General features: G+C 47.0%; 1 protein-coding gene and 1 pseudogene across 9 annotated transcripts in view; one reads left to right on the top strand and one right to left on the bottom strand.

The window, feature by feature from the left end:
- KIF16B (kinesin family member 16B) overlaps window positions 1-20517 on the bottom strand; it is a 309240-nt gene that overhangs the window by 283306 nt on the left and 5417 nt on the right. The window lies entirely within an intron of this gene.
- On the top strand, window positions 10732-12380 carry PAICSP (phosphoribosylaminoimidazole carboxylase pseudogene; annotated as a pseudogene).

A 20517-nucleotide genomic window follows, 5' to 3' on the forward strand; every position in this document is an offset into this window, starting at 1 on the left:
AAGTGAAGGAAATGCTTCCAAGTTTATGACATGTTTTCGATTTTTAAACGCAGGTAAGTACACCCCCATAAACACCAGCTCACCTGGCAGATGTCAACTCCAAAGCAGACACGAAGCTCACCCTTCCTGCAGACCCACAGCTGTGACTGTGACTCCAAGAGTGAGCCACAGGGACCTTCCCTCTCTTTTGAGTCACAGGAAAGAGGAAAAGCCAGGATGTGCACATGGCCAAACTTCTCCAGTGTGCCTCTCCAAACACACAACTGACCTATTCATTTTTTATTTTAAAGTGAAAGTTTAAAGGGGGTAGCATAATATAATAACGAGAACATAAGAAGATCTATTAATACTTCTTCTGTTCTTCTGTGTTCAGACATTAAGTTGACTCATGCACAAAGAGATCAGCTTAGTGCTACAGCCCCGCGAAATACCAAGTTCTGTCTGCTCTGCACCCACACCGCCACTACAAAACTCCTTCCAGATTTACCTCCATTTTAGAAAAATGTTCTCAGTGGCAGCCTTTGAGGGAAAAAAAAAAAAAAAATACAATAGCTGGCACGTAAAGAGAAGATTGATTCCTTTTACAACACTGCCAGCTAAGTATACCTGACAGAAGGGTGTGCTACGAAATACTAAACTGCAGGGCTGTTTCTTCAGGACTTCACTCGGCGTCGAGGTGGAATGAGATGCAGTCGTGGTCTCTCGCAGCGTTTCCACCAGGCCCAGCCTCAGGTGTTGCCCAGCAGAGCGGGTTAATCATCATCAGGAGAGCACCACGCTTCGGTGAGCTGGGTGCAAATTCGGACTCTGAGTAGCTGGGAGATGCTGGCACTTCATTTAACTTTGCTGAGTCTTTGCTGCCTCGCCTATAAAAGTACTGAGCGTCCCTCACGTATAATTTTTTGCTGAGAGATGTGACAGAGGAAAGCAGACCACACAAGGCCCCACACCAGCAGAAAACCAAAGTGCCCTTTCATTTCCACCACAAATCCGAGACCCAAACATTTATTCAACAAATACTCACGGTGCCTCTCCTGCCCTCTGGGGACTGACATTCATTTTAACAAAACCTTTCCAATCTTTTCCCAAAGTAAGTGGAAATGGAGGGAATCCAAAAAACAAATTTTGCCAAATTTTCTAGCCAGATCTCACAAAATGAGCAACCACCATAGAGCTGATCTTCATAAATTTTGTTTATATAATGCTTATCATTTGAAGCATGTAATGCTTATCATTTGATGAACAACACAATCCAGAAGCCATAGTTCGTAAAAAAAAAAAAAAAAAAGATAAGAATGTGAGAAACAGGGACTTCCCTGTGGTCCAGTGGCTAAGAATCCAAGATCCCAATGCAGGGGGTCTGGGTTCAATCCAGGGTCAGGGCACTAGACCCCAAAGCTGCAACTAAGAGTCCGCCCGCTGCCACGAAGATTCAAGACGCCACGTGCTGCAACTATGACCCGGTGTAGCCAAATAAAAAAAATTTTTTTAACTATTTAAAATTAAAAAAAGAACATCAGAAACACCAAAATTCACTTAAATATCTATGATTAGGTCTGGTTATTCCTGACTGAGCACACGGACCGCGCCATCTGAAGACACACCATCCTTCCCGCATCGTGCCCATCCCCGGGGCAAGCGTGCAATGCACACTCTTACACACAATTAATGGGAGCAACAGTCGCCAGAGGCAGGAGGAGGTCAGCGGACAAACACACTGGTCTCCCCTGCACAGGGCTCTCCAGGGATGCAGACATACGATCGTAGCTCTTGCCTGCGATCACCCACGAGGACGAGAGCAAACAGGCTGTGGAAGACAAGCCAGCATACAGCTGGGTAGGCGTCCAGACCAAGGAGAGCTCAGGCTGTGGTCAGCAGGCGAAACAAAGTCAGCCCAGAAAGGAAGCACAATCGTGACCAAAAGTGACACGTAGGAGGTAGGGCACCAGAGGGTTTCACCTGGGAAACTCGAGGCCGTCAACAGGAGGAGAGCATGGAGACCTCCCTCGAGGCATCCGGTCCCCAGAGCAAAGTGCCGTCAATCCCCTCCCAGCAGGGCTCCTGCCTCGGGAGCCCCCCGGCACCCCACCTGCACCCCACACTCATTAAATCCAACTCTCTGGGGTGGGAAGTCTCAGTCCAGGTGGAGGCCAGCGTCTCAAGCTCCTGGCTCCTCCAGTCCCCCCACTCAGTGTCCCAGGGGCAAGGCAGGGCTCACCCATACTCAGGCCACCACCAAAGCCCTAAAAGGAAAACAAATCATGACCCAGACCTGGGAGAAACCAGGTGAGAGAGACGGAAAAAGAGCAAGCCCCAAAATCCCTGAGGCTAAGGAGAGAACCCCGCCCCACCCCACGCAGGTAGGCAGCCTGCTCAGAGCTATAGCTGAGGTTCGGATCCAAACAGCCGGGCTGAGGTTCCACACCTGTGACCGACCAACGCTTTGGGGACCACTAGGCCTACCCATCCCCAAGCCTGCCTCCGAGGGGGCGCCACTTTCAGAGGGCAGACCCCAGGCCCTAGGCGGAGGACCAAGCCTCGCAGGCACCCGGAGCCCACAGATGCTCCCTACAGACCCGCGTCTCCCAGCAGCTCCCGCCCCCATGTGCCCTCTCTCCTGATCTTCGCGGCCACCAGGAAGCACCTGCATCTCTAAGCGCTCGGTGAGATTCAGGGATGCGTGTGGCTCAACCATGGGACTGGCAAATGTGGACGACGCTGACATGCAGGCGAGTAGGAAGGGAAAGGTACAAAGTGTATGAGTTCTAAATAAAATAAAGAAAGGAGGAAGAATTTTAAACCTCCATTCTACACCAAAGGTTTTACAGGGACACCCGGGATAAGGACTGATATATGCTGCGTTCTAAAACACCTACGCGGGGAGGTATAAATGAGGAGTTTGGGATTAACAGACACACTACTACACATAAAACAGATAAACAAGGACCTACTGTGTGGTACAGGGAACTATATTCGATATCTTGTAATAGCCTATAATGGAAAAGAACTTGAAAATAACTGAATCGCTGTGCTGTACACCTGAAATTAACACAACACTGTAAATCAACTATACTTCATTAAAATTATAAAAAATTATAAAAATAAATAGACAAAATGCCTTTAATTTGGGGTGTGTGTTTTTTTTAAAATCCATGGCATTGATGTGGGAGGCAATCCTGGCAAACGCCAGTAGGAGGGAAGGGAAGTGAGACGGTAAAAGGACAGAAGTGTATTAGAGGTGTATTATCAAGCCAGTTACACTGTGCACGATGGAGCTTAGTTTCACCTGGGGACTCTGGAAATGGTATGACATACAGACTTCAAAGTTACCCCAAAGTTACCCCAAAAGTTACCCCAAAGTGCCCAAGAGGGGAATTTATACTCGTGGATCACTGGTTGAGGGCTGGTTCTGGGGTGTTAAATTACCCAGTGATTCCAGCCTGTTTCACTTTGGTGCCCAAGACAGTCGTCAGGCAGGAAATGCAGGTGTTGGCAGCTGGCGTGTCATCACATGTTAAAAATCAGAAGGTTTTACATACAAACATACAAACCTGGGTTTCAGACTTCTCTGGAAGCAGAGGACCCTCTTGCATCCGCATCGACAGCAGGACGGGCTCCTTGCAGGGTCCTGCCAGCCAGCCCCTCACCTGGCTCCCCAGACCTGGGCACTGAGCCCCCCACCCAGAAACCCACAGACTTCACAGAAAGGGCTGTGCCTCTAACAGTAAAACCCTTGAGATGACCAACTGCCAGCAGATTTAAATGAGCTGACCATGCCTTTTCAAACTTCCTGTACCTTCTGCTGGATTTCATGACCTCCTCCCACCCACAGTGCTGGGACAGAGCGACAGAGTCCTGGAAAAGCTGGCAGAGGCCCCGAAACTCATCAAGCTGACTTTTAACAATACATAATTTCACTCAGCCAGAAGCAAATAAGGTTTGATTCGTTCAGGAATTAAGGGTTTATTGAAGAAACCACCAGGAGGTGGCTTTCTCTCATTTCCTTTTGTCTTGTCAGAGTGGGCTGCACCCTCCCTGATTATTCTTCCGGACTCCTGGGTAGTATCTTCACCCCAAGTGTCCTCAAGGCACCTCGAGAAGAAGAAACTGCCCTTGCCCGAGCTGTAGCACTGGTGCAGCATTCACAGGCTCCTATTCAAGAGCTCACCCCAGATTCCTCGAAACCAAATACCCTGCCACGATTTACACACAGAAACCAGAGCACTCACCTCGTCGTCAAGCCTGAAGGGCCTGAGGTGAGAAAGTCCTCTGATAGCCCCATGCTTTCTGCAGTAAAACGGAGACAGAGCAGAACAGGCCTGGCCTCATTTCTGGGCTCTGCTGAGCGGAGAGTCCTGGCACAATAAAGCGGCCCCTCCTACGGCCACACAGGGGGAAGGAGGTCTCAGGTTGCACCTGGCCAGCCTACACCTCTAGTCTGGACGTCATCTCAAAGGCAGAGATGAGAAGCGGGGGAGACGGCCCTCCTTGCAAGGATTCTCACTGATAATACGGTGACATCGGGTGAGCAGGGCCCCTTCTGCTGCACTCGAGTCCTCAGCTCGCAAGTGTCGCCCTCCTGTTCTCTGATGATTAATCAAGCTTTTCCATGTGGCCTCCACTCTGCTGCACCATCCACGCTGCTTCTCAGCCCCTCACATTTCGTGGCTCTGTTGTTGGCCTTTTTAAAGCTTGGCAAATCCCGCTCAGCATCTGAAATAGAAGGCTCTCCAACAGGAGTGCCGAGACCTGGCCCCAGGCTTCCCTGAGTCACTCGGGAAAGAGACTTGAGAGCAGCTGTGTCTGCCTCTGAGGTTAAACAGGTGGATAAAATCACATCACACTGAAGCCACACAGAGAAAGCAAACTGCTGGTCTCTTCCTAGCAAATGCGACCTTAACAGAGCCCTGAGGAACTGCTCTCAGCTGCTCCCGTGAAGCCTCTGGGCGCTGCTCCCTCTACCCGCTACACTCACCGGTGCCCGCTGCAGGCCTGCCTGAGCCGCCTCTCCCTCCAAGGGCCTTTCCCAGCACCCCAAGTCTCAGCGAGGCCCTGAGCCCCATCACAGGCTTCCACAGCACCCTGGGGCCATCCCACGGCCGCAGGGCCTGCGCGGGGCTGGAGCCCCCATCGGACTCCCAACATGCAGCCCAGCGGCTTCTCACAGTCTGGGGCGGGAGGCGGGGAACTGGGAGAGGTCCAGATCCTTTTCATAAAGATGCCAGGACACCACGTGCCTTTTCACTCTCACTCATGACTGCTCAGTGAAGTTTTCCAGAGGCTGCAAGATGTGCGATGACAACGTGCTCAAATATTCTTCTAAAAATGTCTGCTCTGGGGTTTCCCTGGTAGGCCAGGGGTTCAGACTCCACACTTCCAGTGCAGGGGACTCGGGTTCAATCCCTGGGCAGGGAACTAAGATCCCACATGCCACTCACCACAGTCAAAAAATTTAAAAAAATTTTTTTAAATATAGAAAAAAGTAATATGTTTTTTACCTCCAATGTGGTAAAGATACTGATATAACCCACAAAACAAAAGCTCTCTGGGTTCATCAATAATTTTTAAACAATCTCCAAAACTTTTTGGGAACTGCTGGTGTAATACAAGACCTGGCATACAGCCGGCAGAGTTTGATCAATCTATTAATCAATCAATGACAGGGAAATGAAACCTCTTTCTAGAAATACACTGACATCTAGTTTGTAGTCTGGTAAAGACAAAAGATGGAGAAAAGAGGTGCCCAAGCGTCAGGATTTTTTGTTTTTTTTTTTTAAGTTGACTCTTTCTTAAGAAAGGAAAGAACCAGATTCCCCAGCTAGTTGGTGAGACAGGCAGGTGGATGGGTGGGAGAGGAGATGAATGAGTAGGTAGATGGGAGTGAGTGGTAATGAGGACGGAGGGTGGGTGGACAGATAAGTGGATGGATGGGTGGATGGATGGATGGATGGGTGGGTGGGTGGGTGGGGTGGTGAATGGATGGATGGATGGGTGGGTGGGTGGGGTGGTGAATGGATGGATGGATGGATGGGTGGGTGGGTGGGGTGGTGAATGGATGGATGGATGGGTGGGTGGGTGGGGTGGTGAATGGATGGATGGATGGGTGGGTGGGTGGGTGGGGTGGTGAATGGATGGATGGATGGGTGGGTGGGTGGGTGGGGTGGTGAATGGATGGATGGATGGGTGGGTGGGTTGGGGTGGATGGATGGATGGATGGGTGGGATGGATGGGTGGGTGGATAGATGAGTGGATGGGCAGGTGGGTGGGTGGATAGATGAGTGGATGGGCAGGTGGGTGGACAGGTGGAGGGGTGGGGTGGACGGGTGGGTGGATGGGCGGGTGGGGTGATGGGTAGGTGGGGGGGTGGCACAGGTGGGTGGATGGGTGGTGATGGGTAGATGGGTGGACGGATGGGCGGGTGGGGTGGTGGCGGCAGGTGGCTGGGAAAGTAGGGCTGCTCCAATTCCAGGCACTAGTTCCCACCCCTCTGTATTCAGTCACACCTGATGCCCACCCAGGGCTGCCTGTCAGTCTCACTCCTTGGCTTTCACACACGTTAGAAAAGTGTTACCTCCATTTGTAAAACAGTTCCCATTACCTACAGAATCAGCTTTAAGTTATACCATTTCAGGACAACAAAAAGGAAGAAACGATAATGAAGTCCAGACGGCACGACCCCGGAACCTGGGCCTCCCGGCCCTGTGCCCGCGCTCAGAGCCGTCTGAAGTTTCGGACACGTGACAACACTGCAGCTCCCCAGTCACACTCCCCAGCCTGGGGCCGATGGACCCTTTCTGCTTCAAATGCCATCGCCCACCTTGTCTGCGCAGCCAACTCGTGCACAGAGTCCGGCCCTCAGTGGTGGAGTGTTCCGGGCTGTCCCTCCCAGCCCCGAAAAGGTGCTCCACTCAATACCTCTGCAGCCCCTCACCACCATGCCCTGAGTACCCACCATCACCCACAGAACTGGGGACATTCTTTGTGTCTACAGCTCCCACTAGGTCATGAGCTACTGGAGGGCAGGGATCGTGAGCCTGTTCATCTCTGACGAAAGAAAAAGCCCAATAAAAGCTCGATGGCTGGACAGATGCCAAGGTCACCAGAAAAATACCTGCTCTTCACCACATGAAGCCTATACAAACCACAGAGCTCCATTTCTGTTATAACATCTACCTGTAGACTTGAGCTCACATTGATTCTCCTTTATCACAACATATACTGCATTTTATTATCTACACAGAGACCCTAACACTAGGTGACAAGCGGACAAAGTCCACTCATTACTGAGTTATATAAGATTCTGCTCCATCATCACACTACTCATGTGAAATCCCAAAAGGCACAACACGAAATTATAAGTTACCACTGATTTGCCCACTCTGTGCAAGCACTTTACCGCCATGAATTCCTTACGCTGTGAAAATAACCTTACAAGCAGGTATCACTGTCCTCACTGTACAGATGAAGGAAGAAGAGATCAGAAGACTAAAGTATCCTTTAGAAAACCATGCAGGTAGTTACTGGCAATAGCAGGAGGCAACTCTGGGACCATCTGACTCACCTACCTTTCAACACCCATGCCTCTCTTGCACCTTCACTGAGTACCGTGTGAAAGTCTGGAATTATGAGGCAGTGAAATTTCTGTCCTGCTAATTTAATCCAGCCACAGTACTGAGATGTCCCTCCAAGGAAAAGATCCCACACAAAAAAAGCAGTTTCTCTTATGTAAGAGCACTTAATGTCTGCTGAGTGAAGGCAGAAATGAATAAGAAATGGAAAATCAATAACTACAAACATGGGCCAAAGCCTGAAAAAGACGGTAGAGAAAATAAATCAGATTTATCCAAGACCGATTATCAATAGCTGTCTCTCAAAAGTCAAGAGTAAAACAAAATGAAGAGGGAGAAAGATGGTAAAAGCAGAAACAACCACAAAATCCTCTGACTCTTTATAATCAAGAGAGAGAGGAATTCCAGCCAAGATCAAATTAGAGACAATCAAATCCATTCCAGAGCACTTAGGTTCCAGGAAAGAAAGAATAAATTCCTTCCACTGGTCCTTTAATTCATTTATTAGTCATCAGAAAGAACAGAAAATCTGAGAGCTTTTAGTAGGACGTACAGGTTAAGTTAACACTAGAAATAAGGCTCTCTTGGGGAAAAGCCCCATCGAGGATTAAAGGTCCCCAACTGTCCTTTTCATTGACACGTGGAACAACGAATCCAACCAAGGGGTCAGCAGCTCAAATAATCAAGGATGTCAGGAGGCAAAATTCCTCAGTCCTTTGAGGAGACAGAGGTACTGGGGGCCTGGGAGGAGGGTACCTATTCTCACCTTTAATATAGTGTATCAGTACAGCCAAAGTTGGCCCTAAGAACAAGAAAAGCTAAAAAAGGAGATATTTTACAAGACAACTAAATGACTTGTGTGATCTTAGACCAGAGAAAAAGATACTATAGGGGCAACTTGGGAAATCTGGATGAATCAGACCACTGAATAATACTGTATCAAGCTCCTTGCCTGGTTTTTAATTATACTACAGTTGTACAAAGTGAAAAATACATGGGAACGCTGTGCTATTTTTGTAACTTTTATACCTATTTCAAAATGAAAAATTTTTTAATATTTTTCAAAACAGAAGAAAAACATCTCAGCTGGATCACCATATATGAGCACCAGCCCAGAACTACAGACTTTTTTCTCAGAGTTGCCCTTCTATCTGACCAAGCAGAGATAACTCCTATAAAAACACTAACTTTACAAAAAGGAAGCAAACAGGCCAAAACCTAATATTTTAAAAGCTATATCTCTACAACGTGCTTCATTTCTGAGCTAGTCTCCATCAACCTGAATGGTTTTTCTGGAAAGCTCCCTGGGAAAGTTTAAGTCCCACTCAGAGGGAACTCACAAAGTAATTTAGCTGTGCCCCAGGCTGAGTCACCTTGATGACTTAGACTCTGTTTAATAAACCCTGAAAATAAGGTTCTGGAGGTTCATCCAGGCAAGAGACCCCAAGACCATGAGGCACAAGGACTTGAGAAAGAAAGCTCCTGACAGTGGACATCCCACGGTCGGCTCAGGTTCCTAGATTCTTTGGCTGAAAATTCCCATTCTAAGCTTTATTTATCCTCTTGGGGTCAAAAGCCCAACCCCCACCCCCAGCTTCCCAGAGGAAAGAGGACTCACTTTCTAGTAACATCCTAATTTCAAAGTTCTCTCACATAGAAAAATCAGATTTTACCAAGTTCTGCTCTGAATAATGGATTCACTACACGAAGGTTTTCAAACTGCCAATTATAAAATCAGTTTAGTGGATAATAACAATCTTTTTAAAAAAAATGAAACGGTAGAGAGTACAAAACCTGAGCATGGACTGAGCTGATAAACGATTTACTGCAGACGTTTTAAGTGCATCAGTTCAGTTCAGTAGCTCAGTCGTCTCCGATTCTTTGCGACCCCATGAATCGCAGCACGCCAGGCCTCCCTGTCCATCACCAACTCCCGGAGTTGACCCAAACTCATGTCCATCGAGTCAGTGATGCCATCCAGCCAGCTCATCCTCTGTCGTCCCCTTCTCCTCCTGCCCCCAATCCCTCCCAGCATCAGAGTCTTTTCCAATGAGTCAACTCTTTGCATGAGGTGGCCAAAGTACTGGAGTTTCAGCTTTAGCATCATTCCTTCCAAAGAAATCCCAGGGCTGGTCTCCTTCAGAATGGACTGGTTGGATCTCCTTGCCGTCCAAGGGACTCTCAAGAGTCTTCTCCAACACCACAGTTCAAAAGCATCAATTCTTCAGCGCTCAGCCTTCTTCACAGTCCAACTCTGTAAAACCATAGCCTTGACTAGACGAATCTTTGTTGGCAAAGTAATGTCTCCGCTTTTGAATATGCTATCTAGGTTGGTCATAACTTTCCTTCCAAGGAGTAAGCGTCTTTTAATTTCATGGCTGCAGTCATCATCTGCAGTGATTCTGGAGCCCAAAAAAATAAAAGTCTGACACTGTTTCCACTGTTTCCCCATCTATTTCCCATGAAGTGATGGGACCAGATGCCATGATCTTCATTTTCTGAATGTTGAGCTTTAAGCCAACTTTTTCACTCTCCACTTTCACTTTCACCAAGAGACTTTTTAGTTCCTCACCACTTTCCGCCATAAGGGTGGTGTCATCTGCATATCTGAGGTTATTGATATTTCTCCCAGCAATCTTGATTCCAGCTTGTGTTTCTTCCAGTCCAGCGTTTAAGTGCATAGTCCTGCACAATTGTCATCAGCCTTCCAAAGCACAAATGTCCTTCATTGGAAACATGATTAACCCTTTTTCACTAACTCAGAGGTAGAAAAATGTTTTAAATGAACTTATACTCACAAGAACTTTTATCAGAAAATCTGAAATGTTCCCACAGGCAAAAATAAATAAATAAATACTGTTGAAACGGAAGGCAAAAACTTTTCCTGCAAAGTATTTCCTTCAGATATGCATTAATTACAAAAAGGAAAAAAATATAACAATACGGTGGACACCACCTTGACCAAGGGACCAAGGTCAATATCACCAGTAAAAAGACACACTGGCATTATGAACCCCCATGATAGGAGACATAGGGCACTGACGTGGCATTCTACAAATTCTCCACACGCCAGAACCGAATAACTTCACTTTAGTCATGACAAAATGTCAGAGAAATTCAAACTGAGGGACATTAAGAACAAAGCTAGAGCTCCGGGGTCCAAGTTCTGGGAAGGTTAGGGACCCGCGATATTCCGTGGCCGCAGAGACGTTCGAAGAGACCCGGAGGGGGCGCTAGGGGTCACGCGGCCATGCCAGGGGCGTGCCTGCGGGCGGTGCCTCGCTCCCCCGCCCCGTGAGCCTCTCTGATCGCGTTTCTTTTCCAGAGTCCTGCGTCTCTTCCCAGCGCGGCCGAAGCCTTGAGACCTCTCCGGACAATGGCGGCAGTCGAAGTACTGAAGATTGGTAAAAAAACTCTATGAGGGTAAAACAAAAGGAGTCTGCGAATTGTTGGATAGTCCAGGAAAAGTCCTCCTGCAATCCAAGGACCAGATAACAGCAGGAAATGCAGCCAGAAAGAATCACCTTGAAGGAAAAGCTGCAATCTCAAATAAAATTACCAGCTGTATTTTTCAGTTGTTACAGGAAGCAGGTATCAAAACTGCTTTCACCAAAAAATGTGGGGAGACAGCTTTCATTGCACCTAAGTGTGAAGTGATTCCAATTGAATGGGTTTGTAGAAGAATAGCAACTGGTTCTTTTCTCAAAAGAAATCCTGGTGTTAAGGAAGGATATAAGTTCTACCCACCTAAAGTGGAGATGTTTTTTAAGGATGATGCCAATAATGATCCACAGTGGTCTGAGGAACAGCTAATTGCTGCAAATTTTTGCTTTGCTGGACTTGTTATAGGACAAACTGAAGTGGATATCATGAGTCATGCTACGCAGGCTATTTTTGAAATACTGGAGAAATCCTGGTTGCCCCAGAACTGTACACTAGTTGATATGAAGATTGAATTTGGTGTTGATGTAATCACCAGAGAAATTGTTCTTGCTGATGTTATTGATAATGATTCCTGGAGACTCTGGCCATCAGGAGACCGAAGCCAGCAAAAAGACAAACAGTCGTATCGTGATCTCAAGGAAGTAACTCCTGAAGAGCTACAGATGGTAAAGAAAAATTTTGAGTAGGTTGCAGAAAGAGTAGAGTTGCTTCTGAAACCAGAAAGTCAGTGCAGGGTTATAGAACTGATGGGCTCAACCTCTGATCTTAATCACTGTGAAAAAATTAAGAAGGCTTGTGGAAATTTTGGCATTCCATGCGAACTCAGGGTCACCTCTGCCCATAAAGGACCAGATGAAACTCTGAGGATTAAAGCTGAGTATGAAGGAGATGGAATTCCTACTGTATTTGTGGCAGTGGCAGGCAGAAGCAATGGTTTAGGGCCGGTGTTGTATGGTAACACTGCATATCCAGTTATCAGCTGTCCTCCTCCCACTCCAGACTGGGGAGCTCAGGATGTGTGGTCTTCTCTTCAATTACCCGTGGTCTTGGCTGTTCAACCATCCTTTCTCCAGAAGGATCAGCTCAGTTTGCTGCTCAGATATTTGGATTAAATAACCATTTGATCTGGGCCCGACTGCAGGCAAGTGTATTAAACACATGGATTTCCTTGAAGCAGGCTGACAAGAAAATTAGAGAGGCCAGTTTATAAGAAAGAACATCACTGCATTTTTTTAAGGAGGAAATCTATAATATTCTGGTTTAGCTGCCCCCCCCCAAAAAAATCAAGATGGAAAGATTTTAAATCATTGAGAGAAAAATAAAATTTGTAAGTGAATAAATGCTTTTCTCAATTCAAAAAAAAAAAAAGGACAAAGCTAGTGGAGGTGATGGAATTCCAGCTGAACTATTTCAAATCCTAAAAGATGATGCTGTTTAAGTGCTACACTCAATATGCTAGTAAATTTGGAAAACTCAGCAGCGGCCACAGGACTAGAAAAGGTCAGTTTACACTCCAATCCCAAAGAAGGGCAATGCCAAAGAATGCTCAAACTACCGCACAATTGCACTCATCTCACACGCTAGCAAGGTAATGCTCAAAATCCTTCAAGCTGGGCTTCAACACTCCATGAACTGAGAACTTCCATATATCAAGCTGGATTTAGAAAAGACAGAGAAACCAGAGATCAAACATCTGTCAGATCATAGAAAAAGCAAGGGAATTCCAGAAAACATCTACTTCTGCTGATTACACTGAAGCCTTTGACTGTGGATCACAAAAAACTGTAGAAAATTCTTAAAGAAATGGGAATACCAGACCACCATCCCTGCCTCCTGAGAAACCTGTATGCAGGTCAAGAAGCAACAGTTAGAACCGGACATGGAACAATGCACTGGTTCAAAACTGAGAAAGGAGCACATCAAGGCTGTATATCATCACCCCGCTCATTTAACTCACATGCAGAGTACATCATGAGAAATACCAGGCTAGATGAAGCACAAGCTGGAATCAAGACTGCCAGGGGAAAAGTCAATAATTTCAGATATGCAGATGATACCATCCTAATGGCAGAAATCGAAAAAGAACAAGAGAGCCTCTTGATTAAGGTGAAAAAGAAGCATGAAAAAGCTGGCTTAAAACTCAACATTCAGAAAATGAAGATTATGGCATCCAGTCCCATCACTTCCTGGCATAGGGATGGGGAAAAAGTGGAAGCAGTGACAGACTTTATTTTCTTGGGCTCCAAAATCACTGCGGACAGTGACGGCAGCCATGAAATTAAAAGACGCTTGCTTCTTGGAAGAAAAGCTGTGACAAACCTGGACAGCATATTAAAAAGCAAAGACACCACTCTGCCAACAAAGGTCTGTTTAGTCAATGCTATGGTTTTTCCAGTAGTCATGTACAGATGTAGAGGGTTGGACCATAAAGAAGGCTGATCTCCTAGGAGATCAAACCAGTCATTCCTAAAGGAAATCAACCCTGATTACTCATTGGAAGGACTGATGCTGAAACTCCAATACTTGAGCCACCTGATGTGAAGAACTGACTCACTGGAAAAGACCCTGATGCTGGGAAAGATTGAGGACAGGAGGAGAAGGGGCTGACAGAGGATGAGATGGTTGGATGGCATCACTGACTCAGTGCACATGAGTTTGGGCAAACTCCAAGACAGTGAAGAACAGGGAAGCCTGGCATGCTACAGTCCATGGGGTCACAAAGAGTCGGACACAACTGAGCGACTGAACAGCAGCAGCTACTAAATAACTCACTGGCACTCTCTGGAGTCTCAGAAACTGTCACTGACCAGAAGAGTTTAAGAAGACAAAGCAACTAAATAGCATGTGGGATCCTGCACTGGATCCCAAAACAGAAGAAGGATGTTAGTGGGAAAACCATGTCCAGTTACCAGGGTTGCCCTTGTTAATACCTTGGTCCTAACAACTGCACCATGGTTACATACAAAGCTGATTCAGAGGAAGCTGGGGGAAGCATATATGGGAACCTTACTGTATAACTATTTCAAGTTAAAAAAAAAAAACCTTTTTCCAAAGAACAAGAGTGTTCTGTCCCATAAACCACATATCACTGAAAAATAGTGTTTTACCACCAATTCTCTAACCTTAAGAGATAAACATAACAAATTTTATATGTATTGTGTATAATTAACTTAATACACAGGCTTCCCTGGGGGGTCAGATGGCTAAAGGATCTATCTGCAATGTGGGAGACCAGAGTTCAATCCCTGGTTGGGAAGATCCCCTGGAGAAGGGAAGGACTACCCACCCCAGGATTCTTGCCTGGAGAACCCTATGGATGGAGGAGCCTAGCAGGCAACAGTCCATGGGGTCACAGTGAGTCAAGCTCAACTGAGTGACCAACACTTTCAGTTTCACTTTTTCAACTTCATACACAGGGAAAGCCCAAAGCCTCCTTACCGAGGCCCTTCCTTGGCCCGCTCCTACCTCCCCATCCCCTAACATCTGACAGGAAGATCATCAAGATTCCCCTGCACTCACAGGGAGCGACGCGAGGCATCCCAAGGATGCTGATTCCTATACGCATCCACGAACTGAGAGACTGGGGAGGAGGGGACAGTCATTAATGCAGCAAGTACATTCTGAGTGCCCATCCCTGCCAGGCACCGTTCTGGGCCCCTGGAAAACAGCCACGAACAAACCTGACAAGGTTACCAGCTTTCATGGAGTTTACATTCAAGGAGAGAGACGATAAACAAGAAACCAAACAAAAATCCTTTCACATGCACACGCACAAAACTCAATCACGGTAAATGCCATGAAGCCGATGACCAATGCAGTTGATCAAGACGTCTCAGAAGAAGTGGTATTTGAGCCAGGACCTGATCTTTCTCTAATCCCCAGTTTCCTCATCTAGCAAGTGGAGCTAAAAATATTCACTCCTGTGGACTGTTGTCAAGAATTAAATTAGATAATGATGGCAAAGGATTTAGCAGAGTTCCTAGTGAGTGAGTGCCTAGACACAGTAATTGGTGTCAAAAATCACTTACCAACACTATTACAGTGAAGCACTTTCTCAACTGACTTTAAATTCTGTGTTGACATTTGCTCCACGTGTCTATGAGTGGACTGCTGATCACAGAAAAAGTTCCTTCCCCTCCCCTGGGCAGCAACAATGAATAATGAATATACTTGGGAAAGAACAGAGTAGGAAACACAAGCTCGGTGCAGAGTCGGAGGAAGTGAAGGGACGCACCCAGGCCCCTCTGGCGGTCCCTCCCGTGTCTGGTGAGAGTTACTGGGCTGAACCCAAGGGGAAAAAGACTACCTTTCCGTGAGGGGTTTCTGCGGGCTGCTGTCTGTAACTACAGCGAGACAGAAGGCAATCCAGGCCATCGAGAACAGAGGGAGGCCCTGCCCTGGGGAGGGGATGGAGGTGCTGGGGCGTTGTCACATCAGCCCCAGGCCAGAAGTATAATGTATTTCCTTCCACAAAACAGGCCTTAGCAAGATTACATCCCAATTCCAGGATCCACAAAAACAGAAAAAGCTATTGAAATAATTTAGAAAATTAATTGTGAAATGAGACTGTGTAGGCTAAATCAGCTTTAGACCAAAGTGCTCTCTCTACATTGCACCACTGGACATTTCAAAATAACCTCTGACACAAACACACACACACACAGATGCCATGAATAAAATAAAGCAAATTTTACTATTAAATTACACTTACTAAATACTCAAGTCACTTAACATTATTTCAAACTTCTGGTACTCACATGTGCAAGTGCATCACACATATTAAGATAGTTTTAAATTTTGTGTATGAAAAACATCGCCAGTCATTTGCTTCATGTTACTTGTCAAGTCCACCTGAAAGTGGAGGAAGTCAAGTCTTACCTAAAAGAAAGGAAAAAGCCTCCATCTGCCCCAGACTCCATGAGTCAGGGTCAGCGCCAGCACAGTGCTCCCCGGGGAGTCTCCCCGGGGCCCCACAGCTACCCACCCGAGTGCCTACTGCCTGGATCCCCCACCAGCATCCTAAGCCAACTCAATTCACCACGGTGGCCCTTTACTCTGACCTGCTCAGCCCACATCCTAACCTTGGGAAAGGTCATGCCTCCACTTAACAGGGCCCCGAGCCACTCAGTCATCTGGCTCTTCCCCTCTCTACGCCCTACTGACTGGTCTTCAAAATGTTTCTTGCAAATGCAAAATACAGGATATAAAACAGTTATACATTATGTTGCTACACAATCAGGAGAAAGAAAAAAAAGGACTGGATTCAAATGCACCTGAATTTTGGATCATCTCTGAATCATGAAATTATATACAATTTTCGATTTGATTTCTTGGGTACACTTTTTGCACACATTTTTAATAAGCACATGGTATTTTCACAATCGAAACAATATTGTGAAAGTTTTTTCAGGGTCCTGTTCATAAGTTTCGATCTCATGCCCTTTCCTATTACTCAGAACTCCAGCCTCATTCAGGGTCCCAGCCCTCTCAGCCACACTCCAGTTCCCTGAACGTGTGCCCACTCCACAGAGAGCTGAGGCCTCGGGGCCCTGCAGCCCAGGAAGTGGCAGCAAAGTCAGTGGATAACGGTGTATACAAGGCACTTAGCACCGCCCTTGGGAAATAGTCAACCAATGCTCACTGTTGCTGGCCATAGTGGTGTTTCTCTACACTGCTATTGGATGAAACTTCTGAAAATCCATCAGCAGCTCTCAGCGCCTAAAAAGAGCAACCAATATTTACAGAGCGCTTACTCTGAGGCCTGATACTGTTAGCAAGGGTTACTTCATTCAAAAACCATCTCAGCCCCACGAGAGGGCTCCTGCAACAATCTCCACCTTACAGGTGAAGAAACGGAAGCACAGAACACCTGAGTAGAGTGCCAAGACCCAGAGCGAGGAAGCGGGAGGACTGGGGTTCAAACCCAGCCCAGCCCAGCCTTCCTGTCTGACGGAACTTTCCACGAGGACAGACATGCCCTGTTCCACATGTAGATACTGAGCACTTGAAATGTGACTTGTACAGACAAGAAACTACATTTTACATCTTTTTTAATATTAATATGAGCAGCTGCACGCAGCCAAGGGCTACGACGCTAGCCAGCACAAGACAGGACTATAAAAGCCCCAACTCCCAAGCTGAACAAAGAAATGTCCTCAGAACACCCTGCCTACCAACCTCTCAACCAATCCTTACCCAAATCTCCAGTTTGTCTAAGATCCCCGGTAACTGTATTTGGTGCCATCTGCCAGGCATCCCCGCCTATCCTCATCTGAGCCTTCTGTACTATGGGGGGGGAACCCATTCTCCACCATGACCGAGCTATGTGACCTCAGGCAGGCTCTCTGGGTCTCTGAGCCTTGCTCCTCATCTGCAGAATGGAGGGACTGTGCTGCCTTTCAAAGGGCATCAGTCAAGAACTTCACAGACCCTCTCTAAATGGTGGTCGCTGACACCCCTTCTTCAGGGCTCAATTGAGTCTCTACCCTCTCATCGAAGGGACCCTGGGAAGCTACAGACCTCTGCCTCCAACCTCCAGAACCCCGAGGTCCCCCTGACAACCACACGCGGATTCTGTTGCTGCCAGCATGTGTGGCTGTGGCCCTGACTTCTCCGCCAGCAGCCCAGCCGTCCCCTGAGGCCAACAGCTCTGTCATCAGCGAGCCCAGGACAACAAGTCCCCGGGCGGAGGGCTCCAGAGGGAGGCGGAGCCAGATCAGCCCGCTTGATTATCTGGGGCAGCCGTTCTGTTTCCCCTCTGTCAAATGGGGGTGAAAAGCCTCTGTCAGTGAGTTGGTGGGAGGGGGAAAGGAAGTCCCCAAGGTGAAGAAGTGAGCACGTGCCTGGTGCAAGGCGAGGCAGCGGCTCAACAGACACAGCCCACCAGAGCCTGGTGCCAAAACAGATCAAAGAGGCCTCCGCAGAGCTATCTTCCCCGCCACACCTGCTCTCCAATGGGAAGACTTCAGCAGAGCCTAACGACATCAACCCCAGTCAAACAACCACTGGCATTTTTTCTTTTCCTTTTAACTTGACAGACATGACAGCAAATTCTACCTGAGAGGCTAATCGGGAAGAGAGGCTGAGAACCGTCATGGATAGAAGGTGTGGGGTGGACCTGCCTTGTCAGATGAGAAAGCGCATTACAAAGCTAACATCTGGTCTGCTGCCAGCACTCAACAAAAAAAAAGTGGGGGGGAGAACATTTTTAAAATACAAGTTGTTGCATAAAGGTACAATTGTGAAATTCTAATAATAACAGCAGCCATGGCAACCCACTCCAGTACTCTTGCCTGGAAAATCCCATGGATGGAGGAGCCTGGTGGGCTGCAGTCCATGGGGTCTCAAAGAGTCAGACACGACTGAGCGACTTCACTTTCACTTTTCACTTTCATGCATTAGAGAAGGAAATGGCAACCCACTCCAGTGTTCTTGCCTGGAGAATCCCAGGGACGGCGGAGCCTGGTGGGCTGCCGTCTATGGGGCCGCACAGAGTCGGACACGACTGAAGCGACTTAGCAGCAGCAGCAGTCTTCACAGAGCCCATGCTATATGCCAGGCACCACGTGCAGAGCTTTGCCCCATGCACGTATCTCTTCTGAACCTCATGAGTGTTCTTCACACTGCCAACTGCGACTCATCAGTAGATCTTCAAGTCAATTTAGTAGACCTAAAAATAGACATGTGGGGGGATTTCCCTAGTGGTCCAGTTGTTGAGACTCCGGGCTTCCACTGCTGGGGCTGTGGGTGCGATCCCTGGTCAGGGACCTAGGATCCCACATGTCCCAAGATGTGGCCAAGAAATTAATTTTTTTTTAAATTTTAAGAGAAAATTTTAAAAGAGACAGAATAGAATAGGATAAAATTGAAACTATGAGTGAATTGCATGTAACACTTCATAAATCTTTTACATATCTACAGGGCTTCGATTTTAAATGTGTTTCTTATTGTGAGTCATAGTAAAAAGTATTTGGAAAAGACCTTGTCTCACAGAAGATTTTATAAGGTATATATAATTATCGTCACCATTTTGCAGATGTAAAAATTGGGGCTTAGGACAATTAAGTCTCTTGTTCAAAGGTACCCACCTGGTAAATAACAGCTAAGACAGGAACCCAGGCTGTCTACCCTCAGACCCCGAACATGTAACCCCAATAGATCAACCAGATAGGATGGATGACCCTGAAAAATCACCTAGTGTTTCCAGGAAAAAACAAGCAACTGAAACCGACGGGAAATGGACAAATTAGTTCCCCAATTATTATTTTGCTGGCTCTTCAGAAGGTTAAAAAAAAAAAAAAATCTATCTTGTAAGACTGTAAAAATGAAACCAGTGAAAAAAGAAAAGATGAGGCATCAGACCAGGGGGAGAAATCACCAAGAAAAAGACAGAGACAGTACATAAATAGTAAGCTTTTGCCCACAAAAATTATGAATGAATGAAGTGTCTGCTGACATTTTATTCGTGTTATAAAGCATAGCTGTGACTGTCTAGGAAACTGACTTTTGGACAAGCTATCTTCTTCAGTCTGGAAAATGGCATGATAATCACAGCCTCTACCTGTGATTAAATGAGGTTCTGCACCACTGGTCCAGAGAAAACGCTCAATAAAGGGAGGGGCTGTTACTTGATGGAACGCAATGGCTTTTTCAAACTTCAAACTACTACTTCTGCCACATAACCAAAAACCACAAGATAGTGCTGGGGTTCAGGGTGGGCCACCCCAAAATTCACCTCCATGACATATTGATTGTTTTAAATTAAAGTTACTTAAGAAACGGCCAATCTATGAGGGATACTCTGGCCCTCCTCTCTGTCTCCCTGAAAGCAAGAAACCAATCTCCACATGAAAGGCAGACCCCCTGTCTGTGGAGGTGGGAGGACACCCCTACTGCCAAAGATGGGGATTCTGGACCTTGTTCTTCTTCAATGTGCTACCCCAAGGGGCTTCCCTGGGGGCTCAGCCAATATAGGAGGCGCGGGTCAGGAAGATCCCCCGGGGAAGGAAATGGCAATCCACTTCTGTATTCTTGCCTGGGAAACCCCATGGACAAAGGGCCCCGCTGCTGCTGCTGCTGCTAAGTCGCTTCAGTCGTGTCCAACTCTGTGCGATCCCATAGATAGCAGCCCACCCACCAGGCTCCCTCGTCCCTGGGATTCTCCACAAAGGGCCCTGGTGAGCTACAACCCATGGGGTCACGAAGAGCCAGATGCCACTTAGCAACGAAACAACCACCCCAAGCTCAAACCCTGTTTAGACTCCTCACTAATTGGGCACACAAAACCTAAGGTTCTTTGACCTCTGTCAATTCTTTACAAGTTTGTTTCTTTTCCGCCTGTTAACCTTCTGTCAATTTCATTATTAGACCAGCCACTAAGAACTCACCAAGAGGGAGAGGAAGAAGTTTCCTCCTCCTGGATAATTAGTAAAAAGAACGCATCACATTTCGTCCTTAATCAAGCAGTGGGTGCCTCTTCAGAGGACTGGTGACCACACAGGCTCCT

Source organism: Bos taurus, chromosome 13 (genome assembly GCF_002263795.3).
Source record: "Bos taurus isolate L1 Dominette 01449 registration number 42190680 breed Hereford chromosome 13, ARS-UCD2.0, whole genome shotgun sequence".
Classification (NCBI taxonomy): domain Eukaryota; kingdom Metazoa; phylum Chordata; class Mammalia; order Artiodactyla; family Bovidae; genus Bos; species Bos taurus.